The sequence below is a fragment of the Syngnathoides biaculeatus genome, chromosome 6, assembly GCF_019802595.1.
Source record: "Syngnathoides biaculeatus isolate LvHL_M chromosome 6, ASM1980259v1, whole genome shotgun sequence".
NCBI classification, from domain to species: domain Eukaryota; kingdom Metazoa; phylum Chordata; class Actinopteri; order Syngnathiformes; family Syngnathidae; genus Syngnathoides; species Syngnathoides biaculeatus.
The window spans coordinates 24,683,293-24,699,779 of record NC_084645.1 but is presented as its reverse complement, the minus strand read 5'-3'; the positions used below and the strand labels follow the sequence as shown (position 1 = coordinate 24,699,779).

The following is a 16,487-nucleotide window of genomic DNA, read 5'->3' as shown; positions in this document are numbered from 1 at the left end:
GGATGGATGGATGCATAGGCCTATCCTTCAGCCCATCTGTCACCCTATTGAAATGCCAATCCATCCGTCCGTCCATCCGTCCATTTTCTTAGCCGCTTGTCCTCACAAGAATGCGGTGAAACTGGAGATCTCCGCCAAGGCGGACGATCCTAAACATGTCACGTGATTCAGTTCTATGTTCTATCACAGGTTGTGGCACAGTAAAACCATAAACTGCAGGATGGATACAGTTAGGCGCATTGTCCAAAAACAAAAAAAAACTTTATATGAAAAGAAATCAATAAAAGGGTGTAGATGGGTGTTGCATGGACCAAGCAACCATCCAGGGGTGTGAAGACAACTTTAAAAAAAACAATCAGAGTACCAGGAGTGGAGTTATTGCATCTACACATTGAGACCGATTTGGCTGCCTACGAATCCCTTCAGGCCGGGTTGGTCTGGCTGTGACCTCGTCCAATGTATTCATTAGGGCCCGTCACACCATGACGTTCTGGTCAGCGTTCTATAGCGTTTGGGAATCGGCGGAGAACGCCAGTCTGGAAAAAGTAGTTTTGAACATGCACAAAAGTTCTCACCGAGACCAGCGTTCATCAACGTTTAATTTTAAACGCTGCAGAACGTTCAAGAAGAAAAGTTGTGGAAGGTTTTACACAGCGTGTAACTAAAGTCAAACGAACGTCCTTTGGCGTCCATTGAGCGTCATTCGAGCGTTTCCCAAACGTCCATGCATATGGGAATATAAACCGATGCTTTGCATTCTTACTTGCAGCGCTAGTTGCTGAAGTCCGCAGCCCACCTGTTTTTCGTCTAGGCGGCATGATGCTGACTGTTCAAACTCACGAGAACAACTGAAGTGCGGATGAAATTTCCAACGTTTTCGTTCCCGTTCCACTGTACAAATGACACGCCAGCAAAACGCTATTCTGTCGTTATTCACCCGTTTAGTCACACGCTCAACACGCTCGTCTAACGTCGCGCGCCAGTGACACGTTAGCACGCGCTAATGGTTTTTAGGGGTATCTTATTTGGTCGCTGTTACACGCTTCACGTGCGTTAGACACACGTTAATCACACGCCAGATGTGTCATCCGCGTTTGAGGATGCTGAAAAATAGAACGATTGAAATGTTCAGAGAACGTTGACCAGAACCTCATGGTGTGACGGAGCCTTTAGAATTCTTTTTTTTTTATAGAGTGAAGGGGAGAGAGAGTCATCAAAATATGCTGAAAATATCTTCTTCACAAATCAGAAGCACCCATCGTGTCGTTAATATAATATAGTAGCGATGGGACTAAATCTCTTGGATAAGTTTCCGTTGGAAGGAACACTGGAAATGGTTGCGTCGAACCAAAACGGCAGCCGTCTCGTGTCTTCTCGAGATATTTTTAGAGGGTCTACCCGCACCTGCCAAAATTCACGTGGCGCCGTGTCCGGTTTAACTGGATTTACGGGCTCGACTTTTCAAGGATTACGAAAGGTCATTTTTCGAGAGTCGACCCGAAACCGCTTAGAAGTCATTTTTCACAACAAGGTGAAAAAGTTTCAAAAGGGCTCAATCATGGTTACAATTGGCTGTTTCGAGTTTGAAGACGTGAACATTCTGCTCAAAGAGAGCGGCTCCGAGCGACTTCACGAGGCCGTCGTGCATTCTTTTCTCCCCCCCGAGGCTGAACGGACGAATGGTTTTTCACGGCAGGCGAAGGTTTGACGCTGCCTTTCAGCTGACGTTCTGCTTGGCTAATGTTGCACCCGTTCGTATCCCGGCTTCCTTTGACGGGAAGCCGCCGCCGTCGCGAGCGGCCCCGATAACGAGTGAGTGTCCCGAGGCTCTGCGGGTGGGGAGCGGGGGGGGGGGGGGGTGGACATTGACTGACGATTGAGGGACTTACAACCTTAGCGAAGAGCCATAGCACGGGGTAAGCGCAAGAAATCCGATTTCTCCCTTTCCCCCTTAACGCGGGCCTGAGCTGGCAGTAGTACAAGGCTGGGATAAATGGAAGTACATCAGAGCGGAGGGATGAGATTATCCTGGTCGGGATTTGGATGTGGACTTTGAGGAAACGTTGAAGGTGGGAGTAGAGACGAGCCCCTCACCTAAGCCAGAAGAGAGCAGTCAGCTGAAAGATGAGTGAGAAACCCGAGATTCACAAGCACCCTCTTGTTTTTTTTCTTCTTCCCAACGTTTCCTCAACAAATGAATTCGGCTCCAGATTGCGTTGGTCCCCCTATAAAGTCGGGGGCTCTGCACATTATGGACGCTTGCGCGCCAATAATTGCTTCCATTAGGAAGAGTTCCCATCAGGATTAATGCAATTAGATCTTCAATAAACAAACTGACCATGTGTTTCCGAGAGCAATTAGTGCTTTTTACTAAGGACAAAGCTCTTTACTTTCACGCTTGGTGTTAAAAAACAAGGTACTCCTCTCAATCGAGCAGAAGGCACTGTTTTCTTTCTCTCCAAGAACATTTGGGATTTGGGGGGAGGGGGGGACGAATGAACATTTTTTTTAATTCAATTATTCATCCCGATCTCGATTATTGGACCAATCAGATGGGAAACTGAATTTCAATAATCAAACAACAGTACCAACACTAAATACGCACGCGATGTGTTCATCCTAACATTCTACACTGTAGTATGTGTGACTTTGAGTGTGCGGCTTGTATACTTGAGCTCGGTTGTGGATTTGTTTTTCTCTTAATCAAAATGCAACAATAGTGAGAAAGTTTGAAACTTTTGTAGCAGTTTAGTTTGAGAATTTGTGATAATTTGCCAGGTAATGGTAACAGCAAATCCATCCATCCATTTTGTTTGCCACTTATCCTCACGAGGGTCGCGGGAAATGCTGGAGCCTTTGCCAGCTCTCAACGGGCAGGTGGCGGGGTACACCCTGAAATGGTCGCCAGCCAATCGCAGGGTACATAGAGACAAACAGCCACACTCAAAATCACACCTTGGGGCAATTTAAAGTCTTCAATTTATGCAATTTAGAGTGTCCAGTTTTTGGGATGGGGAGGAAAACGGAGTGCCCGGAGGAAACCCAGGAAGGCACGGGGAGAACATGCAAACTCCTCGCAGGTGGGGCCGGGATCGAACCCAGGTCCTCAGAACTGTGAGGCCGATGTTTCAGCAGCTGATCCACCGTGCCGTCGGTTGAACTGATTAATTCTATAGTTTTTTTTCCCCCATGGAACATTGTTTTTTCTGAAAATGTTTTGCTAATATTGCATTCGAGAATAAGAGTTTCACTGCCATGTTTTTTTGTTTAAAAAAAAACAAAAAAAAAAAAAAAAAAAAACAGCACAGGAGTTTGGTCCAGTAAATAAGTGTGACATTATTAACAATAAAAAAAACAAAAGTCAAAGAGGACTCGCAATGGAGCCATTCATCTTCTGCATTAGCAAGCTCTCAAAGAAAGTGTGTCATCAATTTTTCACAGCTCAGATTCGCTCTTTGGTGGGACAAATCCATTTACGACATCATTGTAGTCGGAAGTCGCCGGTGACACCGCGCCACGAGGGAATATTTCCCCCTCGCCCCCCCACTATTGTTTTTTATAAGCAGGTTACATCAACCGCACGAGTCGCATCAGCAGAAGCGCCCAGCGAATACTTGCGCGTTATGTCGTCGCGTTCTCAACCCTGAAAAGACAACTTTAAAAAAGAACTGGAGCGGAGACATTGTGACTTGCTAAATATTTAAATGCGTCCTTTTGCAGGAACTTCAAACCTGCTTGGAGAGGATTTTAATGCGAACATTTCTGCTAACAGCATCCGAAAACTGGGACATACAAGTGTCCTTTAGACTTACACGCAGCAATGAACTGTAATCGTTAAATCATGTCAACATGCTAATAGATCCTAACGGTAATGACAAAAAGGTGACATGAGAGCTCGATCTCCATTGATCCGATAAAATTTAGAGTTTAGGAAATAAAACAGACGACCGTTTTATGAGTCAGAGGGCCCAAGAAGTAGAAGAGAAGCTCCCTCTGATTAGCGGCGCTATTTTCCAACGGCTAGCGTTAAACATTCATGCGCTGTGGAGCGCTAACGTTGCATCGTAAAACGGGCTGACCGCCAACCGGCCTTTCTTTTCATTTCCGCTCTTGCTCCACGGCCGCAAATCAATCAAAACACAAGTTTCTTTCTTTTTTTTTTTAACGAAAAACTTTGAGGAATATAAACTTAACGAGACTCTGAGGAGTGCGTCAGGTGCTGTGGAGCTGCCGACAAAATTTACCAGTAAAAAAAAAAAAATTGCAGTATGTGGCTACATTTGCATTGTAGATAATGCGGATGAATTATGTATTTTTTTATCATGAATTAAAATGCACAAGAGAAATTAGCTCGGTTGATAATTCAACTGCATTGTTTTGTGAGGTGGGTGCCGTGTAGTCGAGCATTAGGCGAAACTTGCATCTTGGACTGAAATGGTTAAATAATTTGATATTAGAATAAAATAACCGACATTCGTGTGAATACAGGAAGTCGTCCGACTCTTACTGCACATTTTGATCCGTATTAATGAACAATAAAAATTACCATTACTATTAAATTACAATTACTTAGATTGGAATATTCAATCAGTCGTGATTACAGCTCATTTGCCCGAGTCAGAAGTTTACCGTTCCGTTATGAATATTTTTTTTTCACAGCCGGAGCCCACGGAAAAATATATATTTTTTAAAATAATGACCTTTACAACTCATCTTGATAGTTAGTTCCATTTCCAGGACGAGTTCTGCAAAACAGCGAATCGTGTTTTTGTCATCTCTGGATCTGGTCTGTGTGTGAGTAAGGAACGTTTATGGTACTTCCTGGACCAAGTATTTTTTTTCAAGAGCCTGAAAAAATATGGATGGTACTGTATATCACCACACCTGGCCCTAAAATCGATTATTTTGAAACTCATTTCTAGCATCTTGAAAAACATGATATATTGTGACTCAGCATTTTATCAATAGCATTTTTTGAGCAGAGCCAATTAACGTGACTGGCTGCTTTAATTCCCAATGGAGCAAAATGCCAAGAATCTTCCATCCACCCATTTCCTTAGCCCCTTATCCTCACAAGGGTCGCCGTCGGAACCAATGTTTCACACAGATTTATTGTAGACGGACGCAATGTTGAGCCCCTGATAAATGTTGCCAAAAACAACAAAGGAGCATCTATCAATGATTAAGAGATGGTTGGATGTGTAATGTACATCCATCCATCCATTTCTTTGTCGCTTATCCTCACAAGGGTCGGGGGAGTGCCGGAGCCTATTTCAGCTGTCAACGGGCAGGAGGCAGGGCACACCTTGAACTGGTTGCCAGTCAATCGCAGGGCACCTAGAGACAGTCACACACACAATCACACCTAGGGGCAATTTAGAGTGTCCAATTAATGTTGCGCTAGTGCAGCGCTAACAGAGCCGGTTAAAAAAACACCATACCGGTAAAGGTCCCTTCCTCGGGATTTATATTCCCTCAGTCTCACGCTTACCTTTTCCACTCGAGTGCCCCCCTTGTGGCTGCTATAAAAAATGCACAAATAAGCCATATCACCGCATAAACCGTAAGGTTCAAAGCTTGAGAAAAAAGTAATAAATTCAGTCATGCTAATACAACATTTAGCATATGCTGTATATATTTATACAGTCGATCTTTTTTTCTGAACGGCACCAACAATGACTACGGCGCCCGCCGCTAATTTCAACGCGTTATGACACCTTGCGGTGAGCAGACGGAGGATGTTAAAATCATCCACCGTCAGCCATTGTCCTCACACGAAATGCGAGGCAAACGATAACGCAACCTCGCCACATTTCTTCTGCCATCGACACCGGTTTTTTTTTTTTTTTTTTTTTTTTTTTAGGTTCAAAATATAAGCACGGTTTTTTGGGATAATTGGCACGGGGAAAATATGGAGTTGTTCCCGTAGCAACCTCTCCTCCTGAAAAATGGATGTTCGAATGAAGTTCTTCCAACTCCTCCACGCGCTATGACCGTTGCTGTTTTTGAGCGAGTACTCCCCCGTCACAAGGTGGTGGTGGGGGGGGGGGTTCGGGTGTGGGGGGGTCACCTGCTGGGTAATGAAGTGTCACAGTGACAGACATATGGGCCAACCTAAAGTTCTTCTCCACGATGGGGCTATTCACATTTTCGTAAGGACGGGAGGCGCTCGCAAAGCCGTCCGCCCCCCTCCGTCCAATCCGTCACCGAAGGCTCCGTTGCCATGGTGGCGCTGCGGAGGCCAGATGGCAAGCGGTCACATCGTGCGTAGATGACGGGGAACGCGGGAAATGAATGTGCACCTGAGTAAAAAAAAAAAAAAAAAATGCATGGAAAATGCAATTCCGTCCAACAAAAATGTTTGATATGTTTTTTTTTTAAAAGATGGCACGGTGGATCAGCTGGTAAAAGGCCGCACAGTTCTGAGGTCCCAGGTTTGATCGCGGCCCCGCCTGTGTGGAGTTTGCATGTTCTCCCCGTCGTCCCTATGTGGGTCTCCTCCGAGCACTGCGGTTTCCTCCCACATCCCAAAAACACGCAACATTAATTGCACATTCTAAAATTGCCCCTAGGTGTGATTGTGAGTGCGGCTGTTTGTCTCTATGTGCTCTACGATTGCCTGGCGACCAGCTCAGGGTGTACCCCGCCTCCTGCCCGTTGACAGCTGGGATAGGCTCCAGCACTCCCCGCAACTCTTGTGAGGATAGGCGGCTAAGAAATGGATGGATGGATGGATGTACATTACACATCTAACAATGTGTTAATCATTTATAGATGCTCCTTTGTTGTTTTCGTCAACATTTATCAGGGGCTAAACATTGCGTCCGTCTACAATAAATGTCCGTGCGAAACATTGGTTCCGACGGTACGAGCGTTGGCCTCTAAGTTCCGAGGTCCCGGGTTCAATCCTGACCCCTCCTGTGTGGGATTTCTCCAGGCAGTCCGGTTTCTTCCCACACCCTCAAAACACACAACATAAATTGGACACTCTAAATTGCCCCTAGGTGTGATTGTGAGTGCGACTGTTTGCCTTAATGTGCCCTGCAATTGGCTGACAACCAGTTCAGGGTGTACGCCGCCTCCTGCCCGTTGACAGCTGGGATAGGCTCCTCGTGAGGATAAGTGGCTAAGAAAATGGATAGATGGATAGATAGAAAAAGCAAGAAAATAGCACTAGTGCTGCTCCTTCTGGTGTGCACAGGTTGCCCATCAGGGGGCGCTATAATACAAATGTATAAAATAGAAGAAGCAGACAGTGAACATGAAGTGAATCAGCAGTTAATCATCTTTCAAACCATCTGTTTACCTTGTCCAAAATATGCATATATTTGTATTTGTCTTGGAGGTACAAGTATACAGCTGAGTCTTGACCTGTGTACCATCTTTTTTTGTAAATATCTCGTGTTTCAATGTGGGCACTTGTGGCTTTTACACAGCTGCGGCGTACGTATGTACCAAATGGTATTTTTTTTTTTTTTACAAATATACTCGGTGAGGCTTATGACCAGGTGCGGGTATCTGTGCATTCATCACTTGCTCTTGACCGCATACCAGACCAGAGCCGATTACTTTTATGCGTGTGTGGCGTCTGGTCTTTGGGGTGTACCAATATTTGTCTCAGGGTGTTGTCAGGTTTGAAGCACAGTAGACTAGAACGGTACTGGGTCTATGGTATAAATTTGGTGGACAAAATTTGATGACATTTGATGTGCAGAAAAGTGGAGTTAAAAACCCAAGAGGCCCATTTGTTGCCTTCAAGTGCCCACTGGTAGAAGAATCTTTTTTTTAGGACAGTGGATATTTTCGAGCGGGCACTGGAGATTCCAGTTAGGAGTCAGTGAAGTGCGGCGTGACTTTGCTCCGCGACTTTTATACAAACCACCCAGGACTCTAACGGAGGAGTAAGGAAGGAGGGAGGAGGGGCGGGGGAGGTTAGTCTCGAGGCATTGATGGAAAGAGCCGCAAAGACAAAAATCAATATTTGCACCAGAATGTCTGGAGGAGTGCGGCGGCGGCGGGGGCGGCGGCGTCTCGCCCCTGCTGTTTTCTACCCTGGGTGCCCTTTATCTCCCGCTTATTGACTGTGCTTATTCCGCCTCTCTTTATCATACAGATTGAAAACAGGTCCGCTCCTCAGACGGGGGCCCGATTTGCGCCCGGGCCTCAGACGCCGGGCAGCTACTTCACGTCTCCGAGTGTATTTACCGTAGGCGACCTTTTGGCATTGTCCCTCATTAGCGTCGCCGCACGCGTGCCCGTGGGTTACTGACGCTCCACCGTCCCAGTCAGCGGCGCTGATGAATGGAAGCCGACGTCGCCGAGCCCCGAGTCCCGTTACCTTCTCGCCCAGGATTACTCGCTGCCTTAGGCTACGTTCACCGCGGGTATCGATGCGGAGACGTTGGGAACGGTGTCCCGCGAGCCCTTTAACCCCGCCACCCAATTTGCCTTTGGTGCGTGTTGAAAGAATTCCGCCGTGCCGTGCCACGCGGAGGATAACCTTCGCCGTTCTGAAGGGATGAGACAGCGAATCGAAAGAGAGAAAAACAGCTAAATCCAACTTAAAGCTGCTGCTCTTTTCGCCGAGCTAATTAATGCAACGGACGTTTTGTAATTGCCTGGGCAATCTTATGTGATAACATTTCTATACAATATCCCTGCTAAACATTTTCAAGAGAAATTCTATAGAAATCTATAGAATTCTATAGAATTTGTACAGAACAACTTGTTCTATAGAACTTTGGCTGTGATTTTCTCTACAATTTCTACAGAACAATAGAATTTATCTAGACTTGGGTCCCAAAGTTTTATAGTTCTTTAGAAAATCTTTAGTAATGTTCTATAAAACATTTTTTTTAGCAGGGATTATTGCTACCTGTATAAGTAGCTAGCTAGCTACCGTAATTTCCGGCCTATAAGCCGCGACTTTTTTCACACGCTTTCAACCATGCGATTTATGCGGTGATGCGGCTAATTTGTGCAGCCGCAAGGGGGCACTCGAGCGGAAAAGGTAAGAGTAAGACCGGTAGAATATATGTGCCGAGGAAGTGACTTTTACCGGTATGTATTTTTTTTAACCTTCCCTGTTAGCGCTGCTCTAGCGTTAGCGATGTGCTAGCACATTGCTGCTGTGTCACTGAGACCAGTAGAATATATGTGTCCAGGAAGTGACTTTTACCAGTATGTCTTTTTTTTTTTAACCGGCCCTGTTAGCGCTGCTCTAGCGTTACCACAGTGCTAGCGTGTTGCTGCTGTGTGACGGCCGGAAAAGGTAAGAGTAGAATATATGTGCCGAGGAAGTGACTTTTGCCAGTCCGGGCCTGTTAGCGCTGCGCTAGTGTGTTACTTACGTGTCTCACCGGTGTGACGGTCTAAGCGCTCCCAGTGCTGAAAGGTCTACTTCAGGTTAATGCGCATGCGCGTAGAATTTTTGGGAATTTTTCCATTTTTTTCTACTTCCGGGCCAGTCTAAAAACTTCCCCATCCGTGCTTCTTCCGCGTGCTCATTTTCGCTCCGCGTGCATTTCGCTACGGACGTCTCACAAAGCCGAACACAGCGAATGAAAGAATAGAGAAACAACTGGAAAGCACGTTCCACCATTGAACAAGAATCAACAGTGGATTGTTTGGGATCAGTCATTAAGGCACATTTGGGATCGTGAAAGTGAGTGTCATAACACCTGAATCTATACCCGAACAATCCTCTGTTGATTCTTGTTCAATGGTAAAGTAGAAAAAGTAGAAAAATTCCAAAAACTCCAAAAGTTCTACGCGCATGCGCATTAATCCCAAGGGCACTTTTCAGCACAGGGGAGCGCTCAGACTGTCACCCTGGTATGTTTTTTTTTTTTAAAACTGGCCCTGTTAGCTCGGCGGCGCTAGCATTGGCGTTAGCGTGGCGGTGCTAGCATTCCTGTTAGCGTGGTGGCGCTAGGATTACCGTTAGCTCGGCGGCGCTAGCATTAACCCTCTGTGTACAGTATTTCTTTGTAAATATCTTGTGTTTCAATGTGGGTTTCAATGTGGGCACTTACGGTTTTACACAGCTGCGGCCTATGTACAGTATGTACCAAATGGTATTTCCTTTACAAATGTACTGGGTGAGGTTTTTGACCAGGTGCCCTCTGTAGGCTGGGAATTATGTTAATTTTAATAACTAATTATTAGCAACCTAATCCCTGCAAAAAAAATTCTATAGAACAGTTCTAAAGAATTTCTAAAGAACTATAGAACTTTAGGACCCAAGTCCTATGAGATTTCTATAGAAATTTAATTATTCTGTAGAATTTCTATAGAAAATCACAGCCAAAGTTGTTCTGTACAAATTCTATAGAATTCTATAGATATTTAAGAATCAATATTTAGCAGGGATGAATTAAGATGTTAACCAACTCCATAAGTAACTACCAAGGCAAGTGGTAAATGATATCATATCTTAATATAATGTTGTGACATGAAGATGATAATGCGACCGCAATAGACATTTTATATAGTTACATGATTATTATTATTTTTTTAACATGACAGACTGGAGGAACAGTTTGCCCATTGGTGAAACATCGCGTGATTCACAGCGCACACCCGCCGCTTTCCGGCAGGTAGGCAGGCAGGCCCGTCGAGGCGGCGGTGCTGACTATCCCCCCCCCGCCACCCCCCCAGCTGGTGTCTCCACCACGCGCCAGATGGCCTCGCGCGTCTGAACAACATTTGCCCTCCCGGTCTCAAAGCGACAGATTTTATGCCAAAGTGTTTACTGAACGTCTGGAGAAAGCGGTACATCGGCGGTGGAGCAAAGGCTCCGCCTTTTCATACCGACATGGTCAGTTTTCAGTACCAAACGGCTCAGGAGCACCTGCAAAAGAATCACAATTATACACGGTGGGAGCAGGTGTGAAGCGTTGGCCTCGCAGTTCTGAGGACCGCGGTTCAAGTCCCAGCCCCGCCTGTGTGGAGTTTACATGTCAGCCCAGTGCTTGCGTGGGTTTTCTCCGGGTGTGCCGGTTTCTTACCGAATCCCAAATACATACATCAATTCAATGATGTCAAGCCCAGGCCCGGGGGCCAGATTTGGACCGCCACGTGATTTTATGTGGCCCGCGGAGCCAAATCTAGAGTGTCAATTTTCATGATCCTTGCAAAATCTGTACCAAAATTTCAAAATGTCATTATCATAAAAGATGATGTCGAGATATTACAAGCATTTTTCTTACCAATTGAGAAACACATTGCCCTTGATTTCTGATTCTGAAACTATTTAGTAAATCAATGATGTAAATATGATGAGACGATTCAATATTTTTATTGTTTTCACAGTCACAACGGCCCTCTGAGGGAAGCCGAAACGACAATGCCGCCCGTGGGAAAAACGAGTTTGACACCCCTGTATTAATTGAAGGCTCTGAATTGCCCCAAGGTGTGATTGTGAGCGCGACTGTCGTCTGTCTCCATGTGCCATTCGATTGGCTGGCAACCAGTTGAGGGTGTGCCCCGCCGCCTACCCATTGACAAGTGGGATAGGCACCGGCACTCCCGCGACCCTCATGAGGATAAGCGGGTCTAGAAATGGATGGATACATAATAGTGTATAGCAGGGGTCGGGAATCTATGGCTCGCGAGCCATATTGGGCTCTTTTGATGTTGCATATGCCTCAAAGAGCCCTCATCCATACTCGTACGGTTTAGCCGTAATTTTGTGGTAAATCTTACGTATACGGGCGTATATCACAAATCATACGGATTCTGAAAATTTCCGAAGGATGCTGTAATTTCGAGCAAAAGGCATTTAGAGTTGGTGAAGAAAGTTACACATGAATACAATTCTGAACACAGTAATGCCACTAAATAAACTTTGATAATTAGACATTATAACTTCAGATATTATCATTATTGAGATCTACAATAAAAATAATTAAAAACTTTGTGTTCTTTCCCCTCCGTTATTTTGACATATAATTTGCTTCGGTATGCTATAAGGATTTTATTTTTGTAGTAGTTGATACAGGTTGGCGCTCCGAAATGTTGACAGGTATGCTCATCACTACATGCTGTGCAATGTCTTCTGTCACGTAGGCAACGCACATGAGCAGAGGAAGTTTGTCCTAGTGGAGTTGCCGTAGTCGACGTGCGCAGGTGCAGAAGGGTCTGACGATCAGCAACTAGGAGCAACCAATTGTGCAAAAAATTGCTCAAAGGGAAAAAGGTGGAGGAAAAGCCATCAGCAAATCCAGGCAGCACCAGAACTCGCATTAATGGTAAGAAGTGCTTTTGTCATCATTGGTTAGCAACATCATACCATGCCCTGCTACATTTAAAAAAAAAAAAAAAAAAAAAAATAGAAATTCTTTAGACATCAATGGAATTCTATAGAGTTCGTACAGAACAACTTGTTCTTCAGAACTTTGGCTGTGATTTTCTATAGAATTTCTACAGAACAATAATATTTCTGCAGAAATTCTATAGGTCCTAAAGTTCAATAGTTCTTTAAAAATGTTATTTTTTTTTTTTATAGCAGGCAATGTTATTTAAAAGAATTCAGAGACTTATTTCTTGTACTTCAAAAGTGTTGGTCTTACATAAATGCACAAATTCACCTGTATTTAGTTTTGAAAATATTGCATGGCTCTTTTGAAATTCCATTTTGGCATTTATGGCTCTCTCAGCCTAAAAGTTTCCCGACCCCTGCTGTGTAGGGTGTCCCATAAGTCTTTACACGTAGGATATTATGTCAAGATGTATGGAGACTTATGGGACATCCTGTAATAATAATAATTTATACAAAGCCTTTCAGGGCTTATGGAATTCTATACTTTTGTCTCATATTTATATTTCGATGTGGAACCCTTCAGGATACAACTCAGGTGTCAAAGTCAAGGCCCGATGCCAGATCCGGCCCGCCGCGGGATTTGATGTGGCCGCAGAGGCAAATCACGTGTATCAACTTCCATGATTTTTTTATTTATTATTTTTTTTTTAATCTGTCCCAAAATTTCCAATTGTCGTGTCATAAATAATAACGTTGAGCTATTGCAAGCATTTTTGTGTTGCCAAGCAACAATAGTTGGAATACCCATTACCCTTGGTGTCTGATTCCAAAACTAATTCATAAATTTCATGTGTAAATATGATGAGGCAGTTAAAGATTTTTATGGTGTCACAGTCATAATGCCCCTCTGGGGGAAACCCGAAGTATAATATGGCCCGTGACAAAAATGAGTTTGAAACTCCTGGTATACAACAAAAAAAAAAACAAACGAACTGACCTTGCCCTTCAAATACTTTTGAAGGGGACTCTATAACATGAATAATAAGTGAGTTGAATGGTAGTTTTTTTTTTTTGTAAACCTAAAATACCAACATATGCAGTTTAATTATTGTTCATCCCTCATAAATGAGAATAAAATGTTTGTTAGAGGTTTAAAAAAAAATCCCGATTTTTTTTTTTTTAAGGGGGTGTAATTGTTTTTTCCATTTTCCAGGCCACTTATCCTCACAAGGGTCACGGGATTGCTGGAGCCTACCCCAGCTAACTTTAGGCAAAAGGCTGACTACATCCTGAATACTCGAAATAATTACAAAGAAAATCAATTCTAAAACCATCTGACGGCGACGGCCCTAATTTGATCACATAGTTTAGTTATGTTATAAAGGTCCAATTATGTGCTGAAATTGTATCTCTCAACATAGATGCAAAAGTGTGACTAGAAATGATTTTAATCCATCTACAGCAGGGGTCTCAAACTCAATTTACTTTGGGCCGCTGGAGGCAGTCTGGCTGAGTCTGGGCCCCAGCCTCGGCGGACATGCACGCCCAGGCAATTTAAATTAGAAATGGCCAAAAAATCCAATCTTCTCAAACATCTTTTTAAAAAAAAAAAACAAAAAAAACCCCACAACTTAAGAAACACGGTCACACGTTGTGAGCAAAACTATTCATAAAACTCTCCATGGCAACGCTGCTGTAATTTTTACTCATTAAAAAAAAATTTCTCTGCTTACGTCAAGCCCGGTCGATGTCACGCCCCCGGGACTCGTATACCCCACTGTGATTGGTTGGTTCGTCAGCGCCGCACACCGTGCTGTAAAACTGCGATTCATATAAAACTCATATTCTGCACTAATGTTCCATTTTCATATTCTGGTGGGCACTACAAAATATTTTTCCCGATCTAAAGTTAGAGGGGAAAAAAAGTGAGCTTGATGACTCGGCACATAATTTTGCCACACAGGAAGTGACACGCTGTACTTTTCCCATCTTGAAGCAGTAAGGCGTGGCTATTGGGATGCAGCGGCCAATCATAGTGCAGTGGGCGTTTCCTGCCATGAGATTGATCGTAACATGACCACGTAAAGTAAGTAATATCTTCTATTTTGTATTTATTTTCAATTATAATAGAATGTCACACAAACCAACAATACAAATAAATCACTTGTCACCAGAAAAAGAAACACTAATCTCGTAGGTTTGCATTTTGATTTCATACATGGCAAAATAGTTTGCTGTTTAACAGTTAGCATAGAAGCTAATATAGCAAGCGTGTATTGCAAATATCCCAACATTAGCATTGATTTGCAACCCCGTTTCTCTTGATGGACTGTTACACAAACTGAATTTGTATTCAAATAAAATGTAGTTTTCTATTTTTAAACTTGTTTTCAGGGTTTGAGGAGGCCTATCAGTGACATAGTTGCACCAAACGTGCCGATGACGCAACTATGTAATTGTTTACATTTTTCATGAAAACATAACAAAACTGTAAAATGAATTCCCTGCGATTGGCTGGTAACCACCCAGGGTTTACCCCGACTGCTGCCCAGTGATAGGTCGGATCGGCTCCAGGACTCTCGTGAGCCTTGTGAGGATAAGCGGCTGGATGGAGCAAGTAAACTGACAATTTCTCAAAAATGTGATTGTCCTCTGAATCTGGAACGAACCATCTACATTTAGCGTACAAGGCGAGAGCGTTTATTGTAACAGTGTGAGATCTTTACTCTCACGGAAACATTCAAAACAAAGAAGTCAAGAATTTAATGCGCATACACCCCCACACAACATCCTGTCGTATCATGCCACCTCCATAGGAGGGTGACAACAATTGCAGAGCCATATTAAAATTCTATTTATGTGACACGGTGAACATATGAAATTAATGGACAACCCCCACAGCCTCCAATTTTCCAAGTACAGAAGAATTACTTTGTAGGTATGAATGTCAGGAAATGATGGGCATGAGTTTTAAAGTCAACTGTATAGTATGCCTCATTTAAAAAAAAAAAAAAAAAAAACACGCAAAATTTGCAAAAATGAAGAAAAACAACTTAATCGGGTCAAATGATGTTGCGTGTACTTGCTGTTAAACGGATCCATCGCGCAGCATTGTGGATATTACCTGCTCGATCTTGTGCTGTCTACTTTGTGCTTGTACTTGTGCTTTTGTTGATACTTTGTCTTAAACTTGTATCTGGCGCAATGGTACCTCAAGTCTTGAATACGCATTGCATCCCTCAATCTCATGGGTGGGTGGAAGGAGGATTAGAAGGAACGTCTGCATTTTTAATGGAATGTTCATGTTTTGTTGCTGTTTTTTCAGTTTTTTTTTTTTTTTTTTTTTTTGTCAATCATATTTCGGTTTAAGAGCTCACCTGATTATAAGCCTCACCCAGTACATTTTGTAAAGGAAATAAAATTTGAAAAAATGCACAAATTAACCACATCACCGCATAAACCACAGGGTTGAAAGCATGTAAAAAAAAAAAAAAAAATCGCGATTTATAGGCCTTAAATTACTGTACATATGATATACTGTACCTGCCTGTTTGGAGTATGAGTGACTCGTTTTTTAAGAACCATCATTCTTTTTTTTTTTTTTTGCTTTGACTTGTGAGCAAAAATTTGTGATACATAAAATGTACCTTTGCACAGAATTCTTGGTTTGAAATGATTGAAAATTATACTTTAGATTCACAAATGTATTGAAAAGAATGCATCCCCATTAATTACTAAAAATATAGTTACTGGTGATGTGGTTTCTTATTTACTTGGTATTGGATTGATAACCGGATCTTATTAGTATCGCACCCCACTAGTGGACAACACCATTAAGCAAAGCAAACTTTTTTTTTTTTTTTTTTTTTTTTTTTTTTTCTTTTGAAAGCTTGCAGTTTCCCCCGCTTTTACTGCTCCCTTGGATGTTTGCATAGTCCAGATAACCCGGACCCTTGTGTTCCTTATCAGGTGCCAAAGGGCAAATTAAAATGGAAAACTTTGGTGCCTCAGTTTGCTCCATCGACTCCTGGGTACTGATAGCAAAACAATCTTGACACTCCGTAATGGGTTTCTCCGAGGATCTTTGTGGACAAACAAAATCCCCAAATCACTCAGACTATCGCCGCTCACCAGGCAGGCCGGTCACGCCAAAACGGGAAGAGAGCCTTGTTAAGATCTCTAGTTGAGTTTGACTTCTTCCACTTTATCATGTTAATACTGTCTC

General features: G+C 43.3%; 1 long non-coding RNA gene across 1 annotated transcript; it reads left to right on the top strand.

Annotated features, from left to right (window-relative positions):
• The first annotated feature begins 12,100 nt into the window (after nt 1-12,100).
• On the top strand, nt 12,101-16,095 carry LOC133501894 (uncharacterized). Its single transcript, XR_009795312.1, has 3 exons — nt 12,101-12,251; nt 14,259-14,348; nt 14,657-16,095. It is a non-coding gene; the product is annotated as an uncharacterized LOC133501894 (long non-coding RNA).
• The last annotated feature ends 392 nt before the right edge of the window (nt 16,096-16,487 follow it).